This window comes from Haliotis rufescens, unplaced genomic scaffold (assembly GCF_023055435.1).
Source record: "Haliotis rufescens isolate VD_foot unplaced genomic scaffold, xgHalRufe1.0.p SCAF_58, whole genome shotgun sequence".
Lineage (NCBI taxonomy): Eukaryota > Metazoa > Mollusca > Gastropoda > Lepetellida > Haliotidae > Haliotis > Haliotis rufescens.
The window spans coordinates 893,371-920,976 of NW_025964312.1; the positions used below are offsets into that span (position 1 = coordinate 893,371).

Consider the following 27,606-nt stretch of genomic DNA (forward strand, 5'->3'; position numbering starts at 1 on the left):
TATGGAGATGTCCTCCACATGTCTGCCATCAAACGTTGCATTTTATATTATAATTAAGCCTATACATGCTGTAACCCTGACAACCCAACAAGCAGGAATTTTATTACGCTTTTGAAGTAATATACTTACACAACAAAATTTGAAATTATTAAAGATATATGATGAACAAAAGATCAGGTGTAGGGAACAGTGAGGCCATCTTATGACAAAGGTGCAACACAGAACAAAATGATCCTATTATAGGTAATACGTACGCACAGTGAATGAGTGATTTGGGATAAAGGGCAACACAAATCGAAAAATTTAAAGGATGGAGACTATTCTTTAGGCACAAACAGTAAAATATCGTGTCTGGAAACCTCACCTTCAATGTACTGTTGTGGGCGTCTACAAACATACATAAAATACTAAAAGAAAACACACGAACATAGATGAATCCGGATTGATCTACGGATGTAGTTAACGGTTTATAATCTTACGTGATTTGCTGTAGGAATGGTAAGAGCCCTGTTTGCTTATCAATATTTTCGGAATTAGTAACAGCTCAAACGTAAAGCATATACTTATTAGAATTGTTAGAGAATATAAAACGTCAACGCCAGACAATAATTATTCTCGCTTATCCATTCCATTGGGCGTCAAAGGCCAAGCCGAGGTGAACACTGTAATAATTGTACGGAAGCCTTTTAGGTCCATTTTTTAAGTTTGTATCTTGAAATTTCAACTGATTATCTTGAAATTTCAACTTAGTATCTTGAAAAGATTTCAACTTAGTATCTTGACCTGAAGCCTCTGATTAACCATTAGAATGGAGTCTTTTACAAATTAATGGTGGAATTTTCATTAACAATCGGTACATTTCGAATGCGACTTAAGTGAGTGGTTAGCAAACTTAGTTTAACTCCACTTTGAAAAGTGTCTCAGCTGCAATGGGAAAGCCCGAGGTGATGCAGCGTGTACAACGTATGACTACGGGTATGGCACTCACGAATCGACAAACATAATCATGACGATTTGGGTTTGGAACCCACGATTATAGCGATCTACGAATTCCTAATTTGGGGATGTCAATGGACTCTCTTTGCTGAATGTAATTGTTTTGCTGTACAGGGTAAACATACACATCTATGACGCGAAACAGCTCATCTGATATTATTTCATATTCAAAATATGATTGTGGAAAGGTTATAGGCGTGTATTCATTGCAATAGCTCACCTTCTGCAGCACAAACCCCGGAACCATGTTGGAACCGATTATGGTCAATCGAGTCGCAATTAAGTTTAAGTTTTTAATGTTGTAATGTGTTGTTACGTTAATTATTCGTACAACAGTGATAGTATTCTATATTGATCTGATACTTCTGATGATAGTTTCCGTGATAGTCAGTGTCTTTTGGTATAATATACTAATCATTAAAGCAGTGAGTGAGTTGGTATGGTTTTACGCCACTTTAAGCAATATTACATCTTATGGCGGGGGACACCAGAAATGGGTTTCACACATTGTACCCATGTCAGGAATCGAACCCGGGTCTTCGGTGTGACGGGCGAACGCTTTAACCACTTGGCTACCCGACCGCCCAAATCATTAAAGGAGCAGAACTCCTACACATGGACCTTCAGGGGAGTTTTTTCGACGAGAGTTGTTTCGTAAAGTTTTAAAAGACACGAGGGCTAAATCTTATTTATAATCATTCTGAAATATTAATTGCAATAGTTTCTATTTTTCAAGTTAATGTTTGGGACAATCTGCATCAGATTCCTCATAACCAAAGCGTTCGATAATTTTATGTTTATATGAGGATAAGATGGGTAGGTGTTTGCGAGCACCATTTCGAGAAACCTGGTGTCATCATTATTTGACAGTATAAATACATGTTCATGATATTGTCGGAATCGTACAAACGACGATTATGCAAATATTTCTATTGGATATTGAAAGGGTTTTATCACTTTATTTGTGAGATATAAACACTACAGAGTTAACAGATTCCAATGGATGAGCCGCACCCATATGAAAAAAACCATAACTATGTTTGTGGTGCTGACAAACCTAGAAACAGCATCAGGGCGAACATGAGCTTCTGGCTGTCCTACGAGACCCAACAGTGTACAGCAAATTGCACCGTCACTGTTGTATGCTAAACACTTATTAGGGCATTTATGATTGGCTGTGCACTGGATTTAATTTTATCTGTCAGGAAAATGTGACGTCGTGTTACTTCTGGGTATGTGTAGTGCATTTATTGAATCTATCTGGAGTCTAAAGGATTCGTCGAGCATGGATGTTAACAGGTTTGATTTAAACATTTTATTGCAAAAATTCAAATAGATAAGGCACACATTAGTTAAACACATTACAATGTGTTTGTGTGTGTGCGTGTGCGTGCGTGCGTGCGTGTGTGTGTGTGTGTGTGTGTGTGTGTGTGTGTGTGTGTGTGTGTGTGTGTGTGTGTGTGTGTGTGTGTACGTACGTACGTGCGTATTAGTTCCTTTCAGTTTTCCTTTTATATGTCCAAGAAAGTGTATTTCACAATTACTGATCTACACATGCAACAACGGATTTTTCATGTTGCAACCGAGGTCGTCAGAAATTGTTAAGCAGAGGTTACATTTTCCTTTGTGTAGCCTGTGTTGTAGCTGTGGCAACGGACATATATGTACAGTACAATATGTTACCCCAGAACGCGTTAATAAGGCACTCATGGCTGAGGAACAATCGGGGAAGGTAAACACTTCGCGTCATGCGCGGTACCGTGTGTAAGTAAAAATTACAACGCCACAGAATAATCTTTTTCGATTATACGCCGAAACAGATTCCATTGGATGTAAAAGGCAAAATGGTGGTGAAAGTACCAACTTTGAATGAGCTTATAAAAAAGAAGGGGATACTCGGAAACAACTTGACATTTAAAAAATTGCTAGCCATATTAGTTTCTTGTAATAGTTGTGAGATAATAATGAAGAAATTACACCTGATAGTGAAGTATGAAAGTAGATATTATGATCGCCAACGATCCTTTCGGACGAAAAGGATAAGATGGGAAAGTTGACATGTTTGGCCACGATTTGTCATACATTCATTCACAGGACGAGGCAATAAAGTCAGTCAATGACGATTTGAGGCATTCTGTCCCACTCCTCTTGTAGCGCCTGGCCAAGTTCAGCCAACGTAGTCTGTGACCTATAACGTTGACGCACACGTCTCTCTATCATGAACCGGACGCGATCAATGGGGGCAAGGGTTGGGCTCATTGCTTGCCTTGGCATTCTATGGCTGTTGTCCTGCTGGAGGTGAGCGCGGGAGTTGCCCAGTGACACTTCGTTGCACAATATGGTGTGGTGTTCAGTCAGTCATTGTGATTCCACCCCACACCATGACCGGTTAAATCTGTTATGAGACCACAAGTTGACTTTGGCTTGACGTTCATTTTGACGTCACCAGACACGACCACGCTTACCATGACCAACGACGATTACACTAGTTTCGACGTTGTATACACCATTTACGTCTGTTACAAATATTCTCCTCAAAAAAAAGAAACTTGACATAGATTTTAAACCACTTTTTTCAAAATATCTAAAATAATTACATTAAATGAGAGCCAAATAAGTCAAACAGAAAGATGTTGTGTCGATAATTTGCGAAAACACATGCAAAGCACATAAACGTAGCGTTTGGGGATCAATTTTACAGCTTCATCCAAACGCAACCGCCTGTAAAAACGTGAAGCACAGGATCCTGCATTTAGGCATGCAGGCTCCCCTGCTGAATGGGTATAAAAATCAACATCAACGGCTGTTCATACAGTCCTTATAACGGCAGTAGAGGCGTTAACAGAATGCCAAGACTGAATGCAGCTCAACGGAACAACGCCATTGGGAGATTACAAGCTGGAGCAACTCAGCAAGAAGTGACCAGGCACTTTGGCGTATCCAGACAGACAATCTCGGCACTGTGGACCCGATACAACAACACCTACAGAGTTAACGACAGACCAAGGTCAGGAAGACCAAGGGTGACAACCCAAGCACAAGATCGATACATCCGGCTGCGACACCTCCGAGACCGCACTACCACAGCCACGTCTACAACCACACAGATACCTGGGGTACGCAGAATATCAGATCAAACGGTACGCAACAGACTGAGGGAGGCTGGACTTTTTGCACGAAGACCTGTTCGACGTCATGTATTGACCCCACGTCATCTGGCGGACCGTCTGCTTTGGTGTCATTAGAGGGTTGGATGGGCACGTGCAAGGTGGAGAAATGTACTGTTTACTGACGAGTCCCGTTGCCTACTCACACGTGCTGATGGGCGCGCACGTGTCTACAGACGTCAGGGTGAACGTTACGCCCCAACTGTGTGCAGCAGGTTGTCCCATTTGGCGGCGGGAGTGTCATGGTATGGGCCGGAATTCATAACGGTGGTAGGACGCCTCTCGTGCATGTGGCAGGTGCACTGACAGGTGTGCGTTGCAGAGACTTGATCCTACAGCCTTACGTTCTTCCTCACGTCAACGTTTATGGCGGACAGTTCCAGCACGACAACGCTCGACCGCATATTGCCCGTGTTTGTCAGGACTTCTTACAGCACAACAACATCCAGACATTACCTTGGCCAGCCCGGTCATCAGATTTGTCCCCGATTGAGCATCTGTGGGACGAGTTGGATCGACGCGTTCGCAGAAGGAATCCGCCGCCCCAAACACTTCCGGCGCTTCTTGAATGGCAGCACATCCAACAGCGTGTTATTGACAACTTGATTGCATCTATGGGTCGTCGGTGTCAAGCGGTGATTGATGCACGTGGTGGGCACAACCGATACTGACATTTTCTATACCCCTGTGACATTAACTGTATCGTGTACGTGTGTCTGTCTAGGTGACACGATTAATGTTTTGAACTTTGTGTACATTGATCTTCAAACAGTGTTTCAATTATGGTTTCTGTGTCCAATTTTGAAACAATCGCATTATATTACATTTTGAAAGTCAGTGTCAAGTTGTTATTTTTTAATTATATGTGGCCGTCGAGCAAGGGATGAGTTGCATGTAAACGATTTCTGAGATTAGCTGACTAGTCACCGATCGGTCTCAACCAGTTGCAAACATTTCGCCGTATCTGCGGTGAACAGTTGCCGATCAATCACTGACACGTTGCAAAACGGATTGCTGATTGATCGGCAATCATACCCTAATTCCAAATGTGGGCAGAAGTAGTTGCACCAGTCTCAGCGATCGCCAGTCGGTCGCACTAGAAATCAGTCGCCAGAGGTTGCATCGCGGTCGCATTGTCTGTGTGACTGCAACTCAAATAACAGCTGTATGATCAGTAGAAACGATAGGACTGACAGAATTAATGGTCCACAGAGCTTATCGACCTACGCACGAGTGTGGCGCTACTGTGTGCGGCACGTGCAAACTATCAAACGTGTTTTACAGACATGATATTTCATGCTCCCCTACTTTTTAAAAGTATAAAATAGTGGTACGTTAGGGAGGCATTGCTACAGCCATTAGATGCGTAAGTTAATCGCAAACTGAGCTGGAATACCCAGGAGATATATTTATAATATGTGTTATAATATGTGGGTTGTCTTTATAGTTTACAAGATAAATTAGGCGCCTACAATAAACAGTATCACTGAGGATGTTCAAAGAGTTTCTTGACGACTCCTCACATATTACAGTATTCAAGTCCATGGGTTCATCTAACAATGGATTATTGCTTGCCAGGCTACAGACTATTTAAATAAATAGGGTAAAAAGAATAAAAACATGCGAAAATCTGCACTGAAGGGGGGGGGGGGGGGGTAGAAGGACCACTTGCGTAGTCTATGTATGTACTCTGTGTATGTAGTCAATGTATGTAAGCTGTGTAAATATGCATATCATGTAGGCGACGTATATCCCACATTGGCACATGGCACAAATGTATCAGCCCATAGGTATAATTCTCCAGGACGCAAACCACGATTGAGATGGGTTTTCTATATGTATATTATTGGTGCAGGTTGCGCTGAACACACTATCCTGCATTTTCTATAATCACACATTGCCCATAAGGTAGTTGTTCACATAAGTCAACAAGTGGTGGTGTTACGGTACAATGCCCACGTATACGAGATAACGCCTATGTCATCGTGACCTGAGAGGAATCGATCTCAATGCATCCCATGACGGCTCGTGCGGGAGAGTGTAGGGTGTCCAACAGAAATGTGACACAAATAATATGGCAGTTGAAGTTGAAGTTGAAGATAGAATAGGTTTTCAGCAACACGTTTGCCGAATTAACTATGTTTACCGACAACAGAGAGGACAATGAAAAACAGATAATCGATAAACTACCGTGGTCGCGACGCCCTAGATTACAGATGCTAAATAGCATAAGGAAAATAGTGTAATGTTTTCCTCAAATAACTACACAAATAATGTCGTTTTCCTCATGCTTGCATCAGAGATTCCGCTCCAGTGCGTTACAGGTGTGATTAAATATTAAATGCTATTTACCATGGGGCCGACTACAGTTGACAGAGAATGCTTCTTATGGTTACAATGAAACACCGGCACAGAGGAATATGTGTAGCACAGTAACAGTGAAACCCTGTTAATCTGGACGGTACGGTTCCCAGAAAACTCATTGATATATTAACGTTTTACCCTACTTCCTTGACAACAGATCTCGTTCTGAAACGTGAGACAGTTAAGAATAACTCTGATAGTAAGTTTTCGTCGTGATGATAATCGTATTCATTTCTCTTCCATTGTTTTAATGTCAGCAGCATTGTTGCGCATTATTGAAGATGACGTGATCTATTTTTTGATACATCGCAGCTGTTCAGTTACTATAAATTAATCAGTAGGTTGGATCACGCCAAACATTAGGCTTGACAGATCGAGTGCAATAACTTTCGGTGCACATTTGTTCTTGGTCATGTGTACAGCACTTAGTACACAAAGCACGCGAAGTTAAGCAATGTTGGTTCTGGAGAGTAGTTGGAAGGACGGTTCTTTGTACGGCTTCTACTGCATCGCACTGAAGGACACAGTTCATATGGTGTCTTCTTAAGCAAGTGACTGTTTGAAATAAGCTTCTGTTCGTCCAGAAATGAACGGGTACCAGGTAGGATGAGATGGTTACTTGGCTGTTAACCTTTCAGCTATTCAAAGGCAAACTGGGGTTATACACCCTACTGCATTGTTCAGAACAATGTCACATGATGCCATGAATTGTAATGGTCTGTGTGTAGAGCTTTTGTAACAGAATGAGGATATCTGGCCATGGATCAACTGGTTCTTTCAAATGAAGCCTTCCAGTCGTTTTTCAAGTTGTAAGACACTGTCAAGTAAAATGCATTTTGACAATGTGGCGTCTTAGGTTAATGTTTCATAAAATACACATTGATTCAAATTGAACCAAATAACCATTCCTTAAATTACGGCCACTAAAAATGTTTTCACTCTATAATACGATGCGAAAAGAGCTGCTGTTGTTTGGAATGGAATATATATGAGTCTTAGTCTCCATGTGGGCGTAAGTAAAAATAGTCAAACTCTGAGATATTGTAACGAAATCTCATGCATAAACAATCCACCAAACACAACACCATTTCAGCTCGACATTTGCAACATAATGTCTCACACTTATCCTGCAGTGCCCTAATTGGCCACATCGCGTGTTTGGTACCTACAAATACTGCACCTGCACTTTGACTATTAGCATTAACCAAACCTACAGTCAACAGAATACAACTAAAAGAATAACTCACTGCAAAACAACAGATCGATCAATTTGAATGATCCAGGTAGAGACATCCAACGCCGATGTGGGGCGATCGGGTAGCCTAGTGGTTAATGCATTCGCTCGTCACGCTTAAGACCCAGGTTCGATTCCCGACATGGGTACAATGTGTGAAGCCCATTTTTGGGCTAAAATCAAACGCTCTCACTTACAACACTGATGATGCAAGAACCTTTGGTGTTCGTGTTTGTAATTTGATGTATTGATTCAACAGAAAACATTCAGTATGTACAAAACAAGGACTATGTAAGGCTGATTGTGTTTTAATGTGGCGGAACTGTGGAGGTGCTGCTTAAAGAGGATGTGAGAAGTACAAGAAAACAGTGTCTGTTCAGTCCAAGTTGAAAAAAAGGTTTCGAATGCCGTAGCCACTAGTCAAGTTCAATCCTCTGACGCATCTTCTTTTGCAAGGCGTCTCTTTTTTTCACCCAGCGAGGTCCATTGGAGATACGTACAACACACACTCCCAAACAACCTAGTATTCCATCAGCTCTTCCATTTGCTGTCCCACGCCCTGGTCCCGTGTGTTGATGTACCTGTCAGTGATGATGTTGCAGTTTCCCATGACCTGAGGCATAATTCCCCCATCTCAACACTGACACAGAAGTTCATATGGGCTGCTTGGCAGAACCATTCCGCAGTTGACGGCCTCTGACGTTAGCACATATTATGGCTGCTTTCTGTAAGTTGTTTCCATCTGTTCTGAGTGGTTACATGATCTTCCGGTAGGAGCAGAGTTTAAAATATACTGAACAACAAAAGTTCCTGTTACATTGAATAAGATTTGATGCAAAGTTATGTTTTTTACCAAATCTGAAACACTTTCGGTTTGCAACAGATAAAGGACTCCTGTTAGTGTTCAAATGGTTTAATTTGCGATACGGACTTCAGAAAATGCGTGATTTTATAAAAAAAAACCACATGAACATAGCGTGTGTGTCCACCTCTGGTTGCGATGCAAGCAACCTATCTTCTTCTCATGGAATGGACCAGGCGTCGCACAAAGTCCTGTCGTATATCTGTCCATAACTGCTGGAGCATGTTTCGAAGTTCCTGGAGTGTCTGTGGAACACGTGGTTGACGTCGAAGGCGCCGATCCATCGCATCACACATGTCCTCGATTGATGAGAGAGCGAGGCGGCCAGGGGATGGCATTCACATTGTCATCCGTTTGTTGAAGAGATTCCTAAACAATATGAGGCCGGGCGTTGTCATGTTGAAAGTAATGCCTGGGCTATGACGACGCAAAAACGGTAGAACAACAGGGCCATCTCGTCGCGGTAGCGCTTTCCATTGAGATTTCCCTCTATCACCATCAAACGGGTCCCCTGTCTTGCTGTAATCCCACCCAATACCATAACGCTGCCGCCCCCGAACCGATCTTCTTCCATGACACAATGATTGACGTAACGTTCACCTCGACGTTGGTACACTCGAATCCGTCCATCGCTGTGGCTGAGGTGAAAACGAGACTCGTCAGTGAATAGAACTTGTCCCCACTGCATGGCCATCCAGCGTAGACGCTGTCTGCTGCACCACTGTAGACGTGCTTGACGGCGGTTTCCTGTCAAAATGGTATGTCTGGCGGGTCTTCTGGCGACAATCCCTGCACATCTGAGGCGGCGACGTACGGTTTGTGAAGATATTCGTCGAAGGCCAGGGATGCTTCTTGCAGTCACTGTTGCTGGCTGGAATCGATTTCGTAGGTGTGTTGTTCGAATCCAGTTGTCTTGTCGAATATTGGTTACGCGTGGCCTGCCACTCCGAGGATGGTCTCTGACTGCATTCGTCTGTTGCCAACGTTGCCATAAACACCTAATGGTGTTGCTGTGGACGTTAAATTGTCTTGCAACATCACGTTGACTCGATCATGCTTCAAGCATACCAATGGCTCGCAGACGCTCATTTTCGGACCGGCGTGGCATTTCGTAATGTTCCATAATTGCGTAATTTTGTTGCTTTTCTGAGTGGTTGTTCTCAGCATGATGCTAAACAATGCATATGGAATCCCGTTAACGCACATGTTTTTATACCCATTCTTTGGTAGTGAAATGCATGGGGCTTGCCTAAAAGTCAACTTTTGCATGGAAAGCATGCTTTTCTGTAGCAGTTGCGTTTTTGTGACTTGATTCCATACATGTACTACAATATTGAAACCAAACTTTACTTGTTTCAAAAATACACTAAAATATTTGTTGTTGAGTATATATGTCAGTGCTGCCAAACGTTCCTCAATGACAGGAGTGGGCTCGCAGGAGTGGACTTTGAGCCAATCATTTGAGTTGTCCCCTGCTTCTTGCCAATGGCTGTGAATGAAACAGCGGGGAGATTGTCTCTCAGATGGCCCAGATCTTTACTTGGTAATCACCCTGTGGAGGTTCTGTAAACCAGATAATACATGACACCAGCATAGGAGTCATCCGCCTTTCTGCCTTTTCGGAAGCACAAACATTGAAGACCACAAATATGGAGTGCTGCTGTACTATTGGCGTTCAGGCAATAAGTTATGAGCACTCTCCCTCCATGTTTCTGCTACCAAACTGCTCTGTCATGAATGAACGTACGCCATTTTTATCCCACCACAAATGTATTTGTCATTGATGACAGTTTTTACCATAGTTTCTTCTCAAATGCACTAAAGGTATAATAGCCAAAAACAAAAATAAAAATGAAACAAATTAAAAAACAATTTTAAATATCTCGGTTCTATGTTATATAAACATTATGTATTACAGTATATTATCTGGGTTATCTATTTGTGCCATGAGTGATTTCTGGTCTTTTAAATCACCTGTAAAATCACCCGGTCATATGTAGTTTAGCCCTGGACAACCAGCATTATTCCATGATGCGTTGGGGTTTGAGGGACTCAGAGGTAGCATAATCGAAAGGGTGAACCTATCAACTACATTTAGGGTGCTGACATGATGGCAACATTTAAAAAAGCATTAGGATTCGTTGTGGACAGGATTAAGTCCGAGCACATGTATTAAATAATGCAACACAGTTAAATTGATTTGTGTATCTTGATTTGTGTATCAGTCTGGAAAGGCAATCAATGAATCTGTATGTAATGCTTGTGCATGGTTTGAACACGTATTGTACATGTTCAGTTGGGGCGATCAATGCGTTTTCTCGCTGAAGTAACGTACATACTTTGGCAAAGTGCCAGTATTTACTTATGGGTTTGTGCACTACACGTACCTCGTGCAAATGGATTCGGAGGTCTGATGTAGTACTATTTTATTGCAAACAGTCAAATTGATTAGGCAGGTGCAACCCTATCGAAAACAAATTGTGATGAGTAAAAAGTAATAAGGATTCGCTGTGTGCATGATATAGTCATACACATATACACATATATATGCACATGTACTGATAGTTCACCCGAGTTAACTATTATCCAGTTGAGACGATCAATGCGCTCTCTTGCTCACGCAGACCGCCTCCGTGGTCTAATGGTAGAGCGTCCGCCCGGAGAGCGGAAGATCCGGGGTTCGATCACCGACCGCGTCCTACCAAAAAAATTTAAAAGATGTTACTTGTTCTTACCCTGTCTGGCGCTCGGCATTAAGGAGCTAAAACAAGGACTGGTCGGCTCGGTGTCAGTATACTGTGTCTGAGTGGGGTATTCATGTTTAGCTGCGGCATGGTATCTCAGTGAGGTAGCACTATAAATCGGCATCAGTCCGGACTAGTACAAGCAGCCACACACACACACACACACACACACACACACACACACACACACGTGCAATAAATGCAATAATCTTGGACGCGACGTTAAACCCTATTTCACCTCACCTCACCCCACCTCTTGCTCCCACGATATACATACTTTGGCAAAGCGCCAGTATTTGACGTGTTACTTCTGGGTATGTGCAGTACATGTAGTGGATCAGGCCCTGCTTTAATCTACACTGCGTTCAAAGTGATTCGGCCGATATGGGCGTTAACAGGTTTGATTTAAACATATTTTACTGGAAATGTAATGTAATGTATGTATGTATGTGCCAGCGTGCGTGCGTGCGTGCGTGCGTGCATGCGTGCGTGCGTGCGTGCGTGCGTGCTTGCGTGCGTGCGTGCGTGCGTGCGTGCGTATATAGAATACTGAAAATACACTTGTAATTTTATGAATTTAATGAAACTCATGTAGAGTTCTTTCGCTCGTCATAAAATTTCGTTTCATAAATTGGTATTACACGGAAGCCAGTTTAGTATTTTATTTATTTCTGCCGTTGATAACTTTTCCAAATTTCACATAAGTGTGTGAATAGGCAGACATCTACGCAATCCGCAGTCATTTACTTGACTAGCGCTAAGGTTATCGAAATACCCATAGACTCTCGACTGCCTATGCGCTACCGATCGCCTGGTCCTGCGCCACAATGTTAACAATCACGTCTCAATACCCTATGACGTAGTTTGTGGAATTCTGTTGCAAGCCATGTGACGTCAGCCTTGCAACAGGGTTGCTGGGGTCATCGAGCATGCATAGGCTCGTCTCTGTGATCTAAAATCTCTCCACGCAATGTCATTGAATAAGCCCAGGGATATTGGGAGTGTTCAATGTTTTTTTAAGTGAAACTTGTTCCCGCAGTAAAACACTGGTATTACACAATGTGTAATACAACTAAATGTTTATTAAACGGGTGATCTCTTCACGGTCGAGTAATGAATGTATGTATGTATGTATGCCTGTGTATAAGTGTACATTTATATAACAAATACGTAGCGTTAATATCGCAGTAGGTAGTAAAACGATGACAATGTTGGACATTTAGAATTTAAGTAACACGCGGAAGCTAGAGAATAATTACTTAACCGTGATATTTACATGATATATTATTTACAACAATAAAATATATAATACAAAATATGACTGCGGCTATTGTACTATAGCAATATATTACATATGCAAGCAACATGGAAGACGTGATACAATAGAGAAGTAGTGATCAATACTTCTTCTTAATTAATTAATATATTGATTGACATCGTTAAAATATTAAATATTTTGTTCTTCAGATTGAATTTCGTTACCATTTAGAATTTTGCCGTATTAGGCTTAGACCCCATATTAATAATGCTAATAGACAAAGGTTGTCTAATTAATGTTTATTTGTTACATTCGGGAAATGTTTTCCAAAGGTGAACAGCAAAAGCAAAAAATAATGTGAGGCAAATTAACCCTGAACACCTCATCATTCAGATTGCTACATGTACATCTACGTAGCTCTGATAACAAGCGGATGAATTCTTGTTTTTAATTCAGCGATTGTACCATTTCCATTTTGTGAATTCCATTCCTTTACCGAATGTATATTAACGGACACGGATTCTGTGCTTCATATAAAGTGGTGAAATGTTATGTTGTTGAAATGAACAACATAATACTGGGTGTTTTGTCTGGTCAAGGTTTTATCATGACAAGTTTATTGACAACACCCGTACCTGGTAGCAGGAGACAGAGGGACACGCCCTGAAAGAGGGATGGTGTAACAACTCAATTAACAAAGTCAATATCGTAGACGTCTCTCCATCTAATCCCAGACATATTAAATGGGGAAGAGGTCCGGAGAAACAGCCAGCCATGGTAGTACCACAATGTTATCCTGCCACAAACAATCTGTTGCAACTCGTGCAACGTGTGGGCGGGCATCAGCCTCGTGCAAAGTGAACTTACGTCTCTGCATTTGCACGACCATCAGAGCTGTCAAGTTTCCCCTGGACTCATCTGTGAGCAGTTGTAACGCCCATTCTGGTCTTCTAAACCTCAGATCCTCAGATCATGTTAGGCATGCCTGACAGTGACATGGAGTGGCCATTGGGCCTATCGCTGGACGTTCCAGCTTCAGAATCTGAAAATGATCTAAAAATTCGGGAACTGTGTTTATCAGTGAGCAAAAGCGGCTGACTTAAGAATCCTTTTCCAATATTTAGAACTGTTTTCATTCATTTGTGTAGACAATGATCAATCCAAGTTTATATAAAAAAATACTTTGCAACTTTCCTCAAACCTTCACTTTGTTTCCATGTTTTCAATATTTTGAAAAATCGCGTCGCGTTGCATTTTCATTTACTAGTTGAAAGGTGTAGTCGGGTACCTGTACCGACAATATAAAAGGGTTTTTTGCTGTTAAAAGTGCAGGCAGGTTGTCAATTGCCCTCAAATAGAAATACATGTAGAAATGAGCTGGACACAATTGATAACTGTTGCCAAGCTCCATGGTTGCTCTCCCATATTTGCCAAATAGTGTTACACCTTACAAAAGGTGACCGATTACAATATAGTTATTGTAAGAGCTAAGAACGTTGTACACATCTAGACTTGTAATTAGTGACTAAAAGCATTTTCTTTGAATGACGTCTTGGTGTTCTGCTCCGGAAATGGGAAACCGGATAGAGGATGGACACTGCTATAACCATTGCTATAAGTGATAGCAAGTCAATGAAGACCTAGCTTATTTCATGTACAATGTAGGGTATACCCTCTTCAAATTCGAGACGCACAGGTAGTATGTAGTTCATTGAACCTGACTACACAAAAAATCCGGTATATGAATTGGATACATGTTATTTAAAAACTTTGGTGGCCTGATGTTCGACAAACGGTGCGTCAAAACGCAGCCATTGTGGATTTACAATGTCTTAAATGGCATTGTCTTCACACTTGTTCCAAAATGGCATGGCGGAAAATAGTAAAGCAAAATGCACGTGCAAGTTATGGCATTAGTAAGTCGTGGTAGTGGCTATAAAAAGGCACGCATAAGCCAATAATTAGTCATTCAATTGTCAACATTTTTCAAGATCGAAAATGCCGCGACTCAGCGCTGCTGATCGGAGAGTCGCTAAAGAGGGGAACCGCAGTCTTCGGTTGCACTTCAACGGCCACCACAGCACCATTTGCCGCCTTGGGATCGATACACACAGTTTAATTCCACTGCAGGCCGTCCGAGAAATGTCCGAGGCGAAGAGTTACCACCCCTGCACATGATCGCTACATTCGACTGTTCCACCTAAGTCACCGCAATGCCACAGCTACTGTAACTGCTCGACGCATACCTGGTTTGAGGAGGATATTGGACCAGACTGTCAGGAACCATCTTCGCGAGACTGGAATCCAACCCAGAAGACCAGTTATCGTCCCTGTTTTGTAGCACATCCATCGACAGCGACGCTTGCGTTGGTGCCATACCTTACAGTCTTTGAATTTGTGAAGCTTAAAACGAGTGTGGTTTAGCGATGAATCACGATTTCCTCTTCACCATTGAGATGGAAGACAACGTGTTTATCATCGTCGAAATGAGCGTTTTGCCCCACATTGTGGACGTGAATTCGACAATTTCGGTGGCGGTAGTGTCATGATGTGGGCGGTCATATCCTAAACCATGAGCCCTTACTTGGTTTGTGGTTCAGGGAAATTTGACAGTAAATCAATACATGAATCAAATCCTTCAACCTCGCCTTCTTCCAATCATTGACCGCCAGAGGCAGCTGTTTCAACAGGACAACGCTCCACTTCACACAGCTCGTGTCACGATAGACTACCTTCATAATGCACACAGCAACGACTTGCCCTGACCGTCGAGATCTCCAGATCTCAAACCAATTGAACACCTCTGGGATGAGTTCGATCGACGTGTACGTCAACGTAAAAACACGCCACAGACACTCCTACAACTGACCAAAGCATTACAAGCAGAATGGCGCAGAATTCCGCTGGACAGAATTTGTACACTTATCCAGTGAGTGCTGAGGAGATGCCAAGACGTGATAGCTGTCTGGGGCGCAACCTTGTGGCCTTATGTGACAAGACAATGAACAGTTTTCAATGCCTTTGTTCAACGACAACATGTGACTATCGAGCTCCAAAACGTCCTATTTGTATCAATGATATTAAATTAAATTTATCGACTTTATTAGGTACAATACATTTACTAAAATCTACCTGTGCGTTTCATTGTTTGAAGAGTGTATGTCTCTATTTCTTCAACGGGCTTTGCAAAAGTGTATTAACATAATGCATCTCAGAAATGATAGGCACATAATAATTAGCGGAGCAAGAGAAGCAAAAATAAATGCATACTTTATTCAGCATAAGGAGCACCTGATGCTTGCTTTGAACCTGTTCCTGACTAGATCCATTCAATTTTAGTGTTCCTTTTTTGAAGTCTTTGATGATGCCCATGATTCTATACTTCTCATCCTCATCCGTCAAATCATACTGGTTCAGATCTTCCTGACAAAGATCTAGAAGCATTCTTCCAATAATTCTCTTTTTTTCAAATATGACAACAGTGTCCTCTGTCGGAGCAGGTTTTGAGCATGTTTAGATGTGGCCTTTATTGATCTGTTGAACCGATTTCAGTTTTATCATGCAATAGTTTACTGTTTTGTATTAAACGTTTATACATGTGTAATGGTACATGCATCTTAGGTGTTGATACAATTAATGATACTATGTTCCCGTGTGAACTGAAGTAAGATTTATCACACTATTTGCATGCTGAACGCATGAAATGTAACAGTGGCAGATTACCTAGAAGCTCCAGTGATTTGTGGACCCACGTTTGCGGTCATGGTCCTGTGTGGTTGTCTCCAGCAGCTACTGCAGCAATAGTTCCAGATTGAATTCTTTGGCCTGAAAACCAAATATTTACATGTAAAACAAATTGATTGTTAGGGATCCATTCATATAAATTTTAAATATGATTTTCTATTTTACCTTTGGAATCTGTTTCGGCAGATAATCGAGACGTAACGTTTTCAGTTTCCCCTTTGTCTGCCTCTTGCCAGTAGGTTCACACATGACATTCATACATTTTCTTTGATATGAACATTTTAATGTTTTTGTATGCTTGCAGAACTTTCACCTTGATAGTGAAGTCATACAAAGGAGATAGGCAACATGCCAAGAAAACGGTAAGAAATACGATGTTATGTAATAAATGATTGTTATAAATAATATAATAAATACTGATAACCTGTTAACCTTGTCCTGCATAACAGATTTCTGACATCAGATCAAATGACAAGAACTTTAAATAATGCCCCATACGGTCACATTAGCATGACCACCATATGTATGACCGTCTCCATTCGCAATGTCAGACAGTTCGCTCACCACTGACACAACGTTATAGGCAAGCTCGTTTGCTTTGATTCCTGCGTCATCAGTTTTGGAATCAACGGTAGTGGCAGTCAGTCCTGTTTCTATATTAGACCAGTGTCAATCGTTTCAAACATAATGGCCGCTGTTACCAAGCTGCCATGAACGGTTTGATAAGGATGTTCTAGTGGCGCATACTTGATTTGGTGTCAATTCTTTAATGCTCTGGGTGACATTATAGGTTCTGCAAGGACACCGGTACACGTTGTTGAGAATAAGAATAAGTTGGCCCACAGTGTGGTCCTGTGGATGAGGACTATACATCATATAAACGCTACGATCTTACAGGATATAACACACCTTTGAAATCTACCCAATTCATTAACGTGCTGTACACGGGCATATAAATTCAACATAAAAATAATCTTTTCTCATATAGTTTTTTTCTATACTGATACAGATAAGAATAATTTGATACATTTGGTTTCCCTTCAGATCCGGTAATACCGGTCACAGTCAATGCAAAGATGAAGCAACAGCTATGAGCGAAACGATTAGGTGAGGACAATGCGTTACTGGAAACTCTCTATTCATACAGGACAACAATGCTCGTCCACACCGTGAAAATGTGGGTTATGACTTATGGTTTATACACAGGCATATATATTGAACATTAAAATTACTCATAACTCTTGTAATAGGTTTTTTATACTGATACAGATAACAATATTCTGCTGCCTTTGAATTCTTTTCAGATCTGGTAATGCCTTTTTTGATCAAAGTAAAGATGAAGCAGCAGCTATTAGAAAAGAAGCATTATGATTTTAAGAAATATTGAAAGTCAGAAGCCGCAGAGCAGCAATCATGTGCTACAAAACTTCAAGTACAAATTGCACTTTACTCTGTAATAAGTTTATGACACTAATCCAGATAACAACATTTTGGGTTATTGGTCTTCTCTTTCAGACCCGGTAAAAGTAATCATGGTCAATCTTCCCCATCAGATGAAGCTATAAAAAAATGCTAAGGTAAGGACAATGTATGACAAGAAATGCTACAATCATACAGGGCAATAATGCTCTTCCACTCCGGGGAAATGTGGACAATGTCTTTACTTGGCATACATAGACATCTATATTGTACAGGAAAAGTACACATAGTTTTATTATATTGATATTAATAAATTTTGTTTCAGACCAAGTAAACCATATTTAGATCAATGTAAAGATGAAGCAACAGCTATCAGAGAAAGCATTCGGCTTTTAAGAGAAATTGAAATCAGAAGCCACAGAGCAGCCATCTTGTGCTACAAAACTTCAAGTGCAAATGAATGCTTATATATATTATTTGCAGTTATTAAAGTGATGGTCGTTGCTGTTTTGGGGATCATGACACACGAATATCTGTCGGAAATAGTAGAGGAAAATTTATCAAAAATCGTGTCATCGATAAAGCAGGCTCCAATTGTCGCACAGGTTATTGCAGGTATCCTGGCGATTTGCATTGTGTTTCTGGTAGCCAGTGAAGTCATATTATGAAGACAGAAGCACACGTTACAACGTGGCAGCCGCAGGATGGCAAGCCTTTGGAGCTTAAGATCCGTGCTTTCCTGGCAACAGCAATTGAAAGCAAAGTTTCATCTGCTGTCTACAAGATCTTCATTAATGAATGTATTGAAAAAAGAGAAACAGTATGTCTTGCAGCTCGGCCAGATGAAACAATCTACAAGAAGTATGAAGAAGATATGAGCATCTATGATAGAGATGATAAAGTAAATGAACTACATGTAATACGAATAAATAAGTGTTTGTATTAAGTTTGATTGATTATTAAAGGCTAAAAACGTAAATATGGTTTCCTAAATTGTGTACATAACAGGGTTCTCCACTCCAGTGTAATTACATCATAAATCTACTCTGCCTCCTACATGTATATGTACTTGTCAACCATACTCTGTGCATCACTCGCTTCATAACGGTATTAGAACTTATACCAAAACGTCACTCTTTATTGTTATAAAGAAGTTGTTCATCCTATATATCTTATCCTTACTTAATTACAATGAGGTTACCTTGTAACATAGAAGTGACCTAAATAACAATCTGTTTCTGTATACACAACAATTCTCGTTTCACGGAATGAAAGTGTTTTGCACAAAGGTGCACAGCTCCGTCAGTTTTCCAAGGTCAGTTGATGGTAAAGTAGTCTCTTGTCATTCTCCAAAATCAGAAAACGCGATCAAGTCACTATCTCGTAATGTATACTACAGGCAGATTGTCCTGAAATATGCTTCACAGAAAACAAAAACAAACAAGCATAGATGTTAATATACACATGATAAAGTTACTCAAAAAGGCAACATTGCATGCTTCTTTCTGTATCCTACATTATAAACTACATTATAAAATTCTAGAAAACCAATGTGACATCATAAATGAAATTCTTATACATGCAGGTAACAAAAGTATCCCACAAAGTGTGTTTAAGCTCTTTCTTAAACCATTTTGGAGACAAGATGGTCTTGATAACACACACTATCGTATGAGGGTGGCTCGAAGAGCTTGGATTCAAAATGGTACATCGAGAGATAAAGATTCAAACGAACGTATATCTTACAAAAATGAAAAAGGTGTTTTAGACGCCTTTATCGCAAATCCAAAAAAGGTAAAAGGAAGAAAGTCCTTACAGAAATAGAAAAATCATCTGAACTTGATATACATTCCTTTTACAAAACTGTAAGAAAGCGTGGTCACAAACTACAGATATGACAAAACTCAACTATGAGGGAGAGAGAGTGTCACAACACCCTCGGACATTTGTAAATTGTGGGGAAAATATTACTCTGATCTAGCTCAGCCATATTGCTCAGACACTTTTGATGAGAATTTTCGAAAAGAAATATCTTCTTTCCTAGGAACATATTCACAAAGAGAAAGGGGCACATAATGAGGAACTAGAAAGACAATTTTCTACTGTAGAAATAAACGAAACTGTAAAAACACTGAGTAGAAACAAGTCCCCTGGGCCTGATAAAGTTACAAACGAGCATATAATTCACGGGAGTGAATCCTTGATAAGATATATATGTGCCCTGTTTAATGCTATGTTAAGACTACAATACATTCCTTTTAATTATAGACTAGGAATGGTCATTCCTATATACAAGTGTTAGAATGACAAATCGGATCTCCGAAACTATAGAGGTATAACCTTAACTTCATGCATTGGAAAGCTGTTTGAAAAGCTTATTGCTAAGCACCTTGAACTAAAACTAACAAAGACTAATCTTGATTTCCCTGACATGCTCCAGTTCGGCTTTAGGAAAGAACATTGGGCAATAATGTCCGTTTTTACCCTTATTGAAAGTATTCAATTTTACATAAAGCGAGATTTTACTGTATATGCTGCTTTCTTAGACAACGAAAAGGCTTTCGGCAGAATATGGCAGAACGGCCTTTATTTTTTATAAATTACACCAAATGGGTATCAGAGGAAATACATGGAAGTTATTACACCATAGCTATACACATAGCCATGCTTTTGTTACTTATCAGGGTGAACAGTCAGATATATACCATTTAAGACAAGGTGTCGGACAAGGAAGAGTTCTCTCTGCTTGGTTCTTCTTAGTCTTTATTAATGACCTTATAACAGCCCTTAGACAAGCAAATAGTGGTATTTGTGTATTTGGTCTAGATATTCAAACTGTTTTGTTTGCAAACGACACAACTCTTGTTAGCACCTCACCACGAGGCTACAAAAAGCACTTGATACAGTACATTCATATGCCTCAAAGTGGCGACGAACGTATCACCCTTCAAAAAGTAATGTTGTTGTCTTCTCTAAGACAAAACAAAAGGGGTTAGATATTAACTGCAAACTTGATGATATAAATATAACAACCTCTGACTCTGTCATGTATGGTGGCATACTGCTAACACATAACCTGTCATGTAAATCAAGTATTGAAAAATGTTGCCAAAAAGCAAGACAAAGTATTAATTCGTTAAAATCTGTGGGACTCAACAGATCTGAGCTACATCCAGCTACCAGTGTAAATATCTGTTTAAGAATGATATTAAAAACAAGATTTTACGGCTGCGAACTGCTCTTTGATATTAAGGGTCAAAACAATATTGTCATTGAAAATACTCAATGCTATTTCGCACGAACTGTACAAGGACTTGATAAAAGATCTCCATCAGGATCCACTATTGCTAATCTTTGGCTTTGGACAATGATCGGCAAGTGTAAACTTCAGCTGCTTGGCCGCTTATGTAACTTACCCTGTAACAATTTTTTGTTAAACATCTTTTTTGTGCATACAGTGCAAATCCAACTAATCCTAAATCTGTATGTGTACATTTATTATCAGTTCTTAACAAGTATAACCTACGAAACAACCTTTGTACATATGTAAGCTGTGGTGTATTTCCTACAAAGAGAAACTGGAAGCAACTGGTTAATCAAACCATTCATGAATATGAAGAAAATATGTGGCGCAGAAAAGTTTCTATCAATACAGGTCTTTCACGCTTCATGCTAATACACACTAAGCTCACTCACCATATATTATGGCAACTAGCATATCTGTACCCAGATCAGAGGTCAAGTTTAAAATTTTGTGTTAGAGTTTCATCACGAAACAAAACTTCCAGGGACTGTTTATTGTGTAACAAGCATGCCTTTGATTATGATTATCACATCATATTACATTGTGAGGCTCTACTGCAGGAAAGAAATTAACTGTTTCAACTTTTTTGTGTGAATACGTTTGATTAATTATGTATAATCTTCGGATTAACTTCTGGAGGAAATAAAGAATCTCTCTCTCTCTCTCTCTCTCTCTCTCTCTCTCTCTCTCTCTCTCTCTCTCTCTCTCTCTCTCTCTCTCTCTCTCTCGATGTTAATATACACATGATAAGTTACTTAAAATGGCAACATTGCATGCTTCTTTCTGTATCCTACATCATAAACTGCATTATAAAATCCTAGAAGGTGCCTTGGGGTATTGTCTCATTGTCGACCTTACAAAAACATAACGTCATCCTTCAATATCAAATCAAGTTTGCTGTAAATGATGAAAACCATTTTTCCTCCAAGACGTCAAAAGACGACAGCTGCCACACGTTCACTGAGACAAGTGAAGGTCCGAGGTGGAATAGGTCTTCATCAACCCATGCTTGCCTAAAAGGCGACTATGCTTGTCGGGATCGGATGGTCATGCTCGCTGACTTGGTTTATGCATGTCAGAGTGTCCCAATTACATGGATCGATGCTCGTGATGTCAATCACTGGATTTTCTGTATTGCGTTCCTTTAATAGACAAGTGTTAGAGGATTGCATGTAAAATAAATATAACTGTAAAATGAACGTATTTCCCTAATGCTACCGGGAGGGCAGATCATGCTTACGTGTACCCTTTTCGCGAACCATTGGTATCATGTCATCACTGATTATCGGTGGTCCATTCATATTTTTTTCACAGCTATTTTGCCTTTTACGCCAAATGCAATCTATTTCGGCTGACAATCTAGACTAGTTATTCTCTTGCATTGACAATATATATTTGGGGTGTTATATTATATTGCCGGAGTGCAGTGATATTGCTGGATTATTGCTAAAAGCGGCGTAAACCATACTCACTCACTCACTCACTCACTCGACGACGACAAGAAAGACACAGGCAAATCTCAGGCATGTAACGTCGAGAAAACATTAAAACAAAAATACATAAACATATGTAGTTGTAAAGTTCAAATTTGAAGTAGCTTTGGCCTGAGCAGTTATAAATTACTTATTATATGAAATTTGACTGTTACGCAGCTTTATCTCATTGTAGCCGTCAATAAATGTGGATCTGTTAAAATCACACTTGATTTGTTACAGTTCGAAGTGATTGAGAGTACGATCGGCATGTGGCTTGACAAGCTGCTAAGGTGATATATTGCCTGTAGAGAAGAAACATTGTGCAAAGATCAAATAATATCAGCTGGAAGACATGTTATATTTTAGTGGAGAATCGCGATTCTGAACGAAGAAGTGAATAGTGGTTGTTGGATTTATTTGGAGAATGAAATGAGTGATTGCTGACGAAACTGACGCCTAAAAAGAGCTACAAAAACACATTCCATAATCATAAGAAATTTCTGCTTAAAGTTATGGCTATCGTACGATTCCGACTATGGCATAAGCATTATGAATCAGTATCAAATAATGCTGATACCAGGTGTATTGAACGTGTATACCAATATTTATATTTTTCTTAGAAATATGTTATCATTACAAATAATTACATATTGATCGATTTAAATCGATGATTCATATTCATGTCAAAAAATTTCGAATTTCGAAACATATTTCTCATAAACTGTGTATTGCATATAGATCTCTAGTCTGTCATACATGCCCTGAAACAAATACATCCAATGCAACCCATGCAAAGAAGTGAGTCTCTGAGCTCCTTTGTGCTACATTTCATAACAATATTTCAACAACGGTGTTTATCTGGAAAATATATTTCATTTCTGGACGCATGATCGGCTGTTTAGGAAGCTGTGACTTGGCCAAAATCGTTGCTCATGATTTCAGTCACTGAATTGGCCTGGTTTTCCAAGCTGTCCAACCATAGCTGGGATATTGCTTTTTCGCAATAAATCTTCAACTTCAGAGAATACAATACACACGCAGATACTAATAGTCACTGACCTTAATGATGACAATGATCTGTGTGCTTTGGTCTTTGTAAATGATGACCAACGACATTCTATTTTTCTGAACACATTTCTACACATTGTACGTTTACAACGAGTGCAGTTCAAACCTGTGACTGATCCACGATATCGACCAAGTCACAGCTCTCGACCAGCCGATCTAACATAGCCCATTATTCACCCAGAAGTACATATGGATTCCTACGTGTATTCCAACGTGATGCAGGAATTAGCAGTTCACCGCCTTGGTGAATCCAACGTGCATCGGTATTATGCTGACAAACCTATAGTGAGTTAGTTAGTTGGGTATAACACCAACGAGTCACCTTAATGTTGGAGGAAAGCCAGAAGATCTCAGATGTTTAACACTTTGGTGAAACGACAAACCTGGAAACATCATCAAAGTGAATATGGTAATCTGGCACAATGAATACTTCAGACGGCGTGCGAGTTAATAAAAGCGATAATGATTAGAGCGACAAAGTACAGTATGCAACAAGGGTCACCAGGAGATGACCTGACCCCCCAATCCAGGGCAATTTCGAAATGGAATTTAGCTACTTATGCCGTTGGATACCTCCAGGTCCTTGAAGAACACAATAATCCTGTTCAGTTTACTTCAGTAGCCCAAATCATGAAAACGCACTAGTTAACTTCAAGATTGATCTGTTCAGCAAAGTTCATCTAAAATATATCAACGCTCTTGGAGTTCACACACACACACACACACACACACACACACACACACACACACACACACACACACACACACACACACACACACACACACACGCAATAAGAATCCGAAATGATTAAAAGGCACCAGTACACCACTTGACTGATCTGTGTAGCAAGTTTCAACAACATATATTCAACGGTTCGGGTGTTCTGCTCTGGAAAACAGGGGGGAGGGTGGACATCGCTGTAACACACACACCCATCCCCAGCCCGCCTGCTACCCCCTCCACCATCTCCCCTAACTAATGAATTGAATGCTTTCTTCATCAGTCTTATAACTAAATCAAATAACCGTTATATCAAACCACCAACCTCAGCAAGGCACCGACATGTTATTGATGATCGAATGGTTCGTCGTCATACATATAGCACAATGTATGTGAAAAAAAGGTTGTGGGTGAACTGTGTGATAACAAAGTCACCAGGTCGGTATGACATAGTTTGCACACATTAGCAATCTTAAACCAGGAGAAATCGTTTGTCGTAGCCATGGTTACATGTATTTGTCAGTGGAGGCGATCAATAAATTTTCTCTCCCATGCTACATGCACACTTGGCAAATGCCAGTATTCGACGTAACATTTCTGGATGTGTGCATACAGCTATTACATTGAACCGAGACATCGATCTGCATCATGTGCGAATGGATCGGCGGGCAGGAAACGATGAATGCTACCAGGTAAAGCAGAACTCTTACACGTTAAAAACACTTTCTTCATTGTTGGTTTTTTTAATCTGTATCAAGGCATACTGTAAGCTTTTGAATGTCTGTTAACAGGATGCGAAATATTAAAAAAACAACGTGTTCCACTGACTCGAATAATACACATGCTCGCTCATTTACCATAATTCCTAGGGAATTATGGGAAATTCTAGATTGCCAGCATCCGGTCTGTGGATAACCCATCGGTTGGCCAGGCTCGTTGACTTCACTTACTGTGTTTTGTCTAATGTTGTTAAGGCATAGGTCATTGTGCGTTCATAGTTGTTTGCAAGCTGTTGTAATTTTCATCTGGGATAGTTTGACTAACCCCTACACGTATATTTCATTCATTAGATCTATATGAGCTCTTATTATCAATAATATATTGAACGACCTATTGACTGCCTATCGTATATTGTTCTCACATTTCATTGTACGTAAGGCTGGTGTTTTTTAATCTACATGGGTTATGAGTATGTTTGTAAATTAAATCACACGGTTATACGCACGTTTATACAGACATTTCACAAATGCAATATTTTGGTTGTGCAGGCAAATATGGCCACACTTATCTATTTTGTTAGATGAAGTGCAAATGTAAAACATTGTTTCTCGAGCTCCTTTGGGGAGTGAAATATGAGTTTTCTTAAAGACCTATACTGTGGAAGCCATTTATATACATTGGCTTTTAGGCAAATACAGCGTGTCATGGAGAGATTATTTAATGTTGTTGCGATCATGTATTGATTACGTATCATGTTTCTAACTAATAATATTTTGGAATCAAGTCAATGAAGACCTAGCTTATTTCCTGTACAGTGTAGGGTATATATCTGTATTTCTTGAACTGACTTTGCAACAGTGTATTAAAATAATGTATCTTAGAAATGATACTTTACTAAGCATGAGGAGCAGCCTGATGTTTACTTTGAACCTGTTCCTGACCAGTTCCATTCAATTTAAGTGTTCCTTTTTATAAGTCTTTGATGATGCACATGATTCTATACTTCTCGTCCTCATCCGTCAAATCATACTGTTTCAGATCTTCCTGGCAAAGATCTAGAAGCATTATCTCTTTTGTCAAATATGGCAATAGTTTCTTCTTGTCGGAGCAGGTTTTGAACATCTTTAGATGAGGCCTTCATTGAATATGTTGAACCTATTTGATCATTTTATCAAGTTTTATCTTGCACTATTACACTGCTTTATATGAAACGTTCATACATTGGTAATGGCATATCGTTCTTAGGTGTTGATACCATTAATGATACTCTGTTTACTTTTAAACTGTAGTAAGTTTTATGACACTATTTGCATGCTGAATGCATGAAATGTAACAGTGGTAGATAATCGGATTTTCAGTGATTTGTGGACCCACGTCTGCGTTCTTTGACCCTGCGTGATTGTCTCTAGCAGCTACTGCTCACAATAGTTCCAGATTGAATTTTCTGTATGTATCTTTAAAAACAAATTGATTGTTTGTGATCCATTCATATGATTTTCAAATATGATTTTCTATTTAACGTTTGGAATCTGTTTCGGCAGATAATCGAGGCGTTGACGTGTTCAATCGGCACTGAATGCATACCAAACGCAATACAACTACGCCCAACATAGGGATGTGCTCAGGTGCGGATCCATGAGAAATGTCCTATTGTACCTCAAAAGTTGTGAAATGTAGACATAAAAGAATCGGGCTGCTGGAATATTGTTCTACATAAAGTTGTATATTGGCAGATTAAAGTCATCCCTCTTGTCATACAATATTGTGAATATGTTTTGTCAATCTGAATCGTTATAAATAGATCTAATTATCAAACAGATGGGTCACGTGTTCATATACACAAAAATGCACATTGGCTTTCATTTAATGCCATTGTGAATGACTGGCGTCAGTTTACATGCAAACAGCTACACTACCGGTTGCCTCTTGCCAGTATGTTCATACATGTACGTGCCATTCATTCATTTTCGTTGATGTGAACATGTTAATGTTTGCAGGACTGTCACCTTGATAGTGAAGTCATAGATCAAGGAGAAAAACCACATGCCAAGAACACGGTAAGAAATGTGATAAGGTTACCTCATACATAAGTGTTATGAATAATATCGTACTGATACTAGTCACACAGAGAAAAATATATGAAGACACACACTGGAAACATAACATAACTTTAATTAGCATTTAATGACACACCTCATTCAATGCGACATAACATATAAATGACATATATATATTTCTGTATACAAAACAAAGTAACACTCTGGTTCATTAGAGAGCAAAAGTGGTCTCACGTCATTGTCACCATCCCAGACTTTTATGCAATATGCCGCAACGAAAACAAGGAAACAGTATACTAGATATAATTAATTCAATAATGATGGCAACATTACACGCTCCTCAGAATAATTTAATACATTTGATTTCCCTTCAGATCCGGTAATACCGGTCACAGACAATGCAAAGATGAAGCAACAGGGATGAGCGAAAGCATTAGGTGAGGACAATGCGTTACTGGAAACTCTATATTCAT

At 39.9% G+C, this 27,606-nt stretch overlaps 1 long non-coding RNA gene and 1 pseudogene across 1 annotated transcript; one reads left to right on the plus strand and one right to left on the minus strand.

Annotated features, from left to right (window-relative positions):
- LOC124124428 overlaps positions 1–27,606 on the minus strand; it is a 63,818-nt pseudogene that overhangs the window by 20,398 nt on the left and 15,814 nt on the right.
- On the plus strand, positions 2,257–27,564 carry LOC125374493. The gene is made up of 6 exons (XR_007218630.1): positions 2,257–2,295; positions 16,674–16,731; positions 17,414–17,476; positions 17,885–17,946; positions 27,074–27,133; positions 27,508–27,564. It is a non-coding gene; the product is annotated as an uncharacterized LOC125374493 (long non-coding RNA).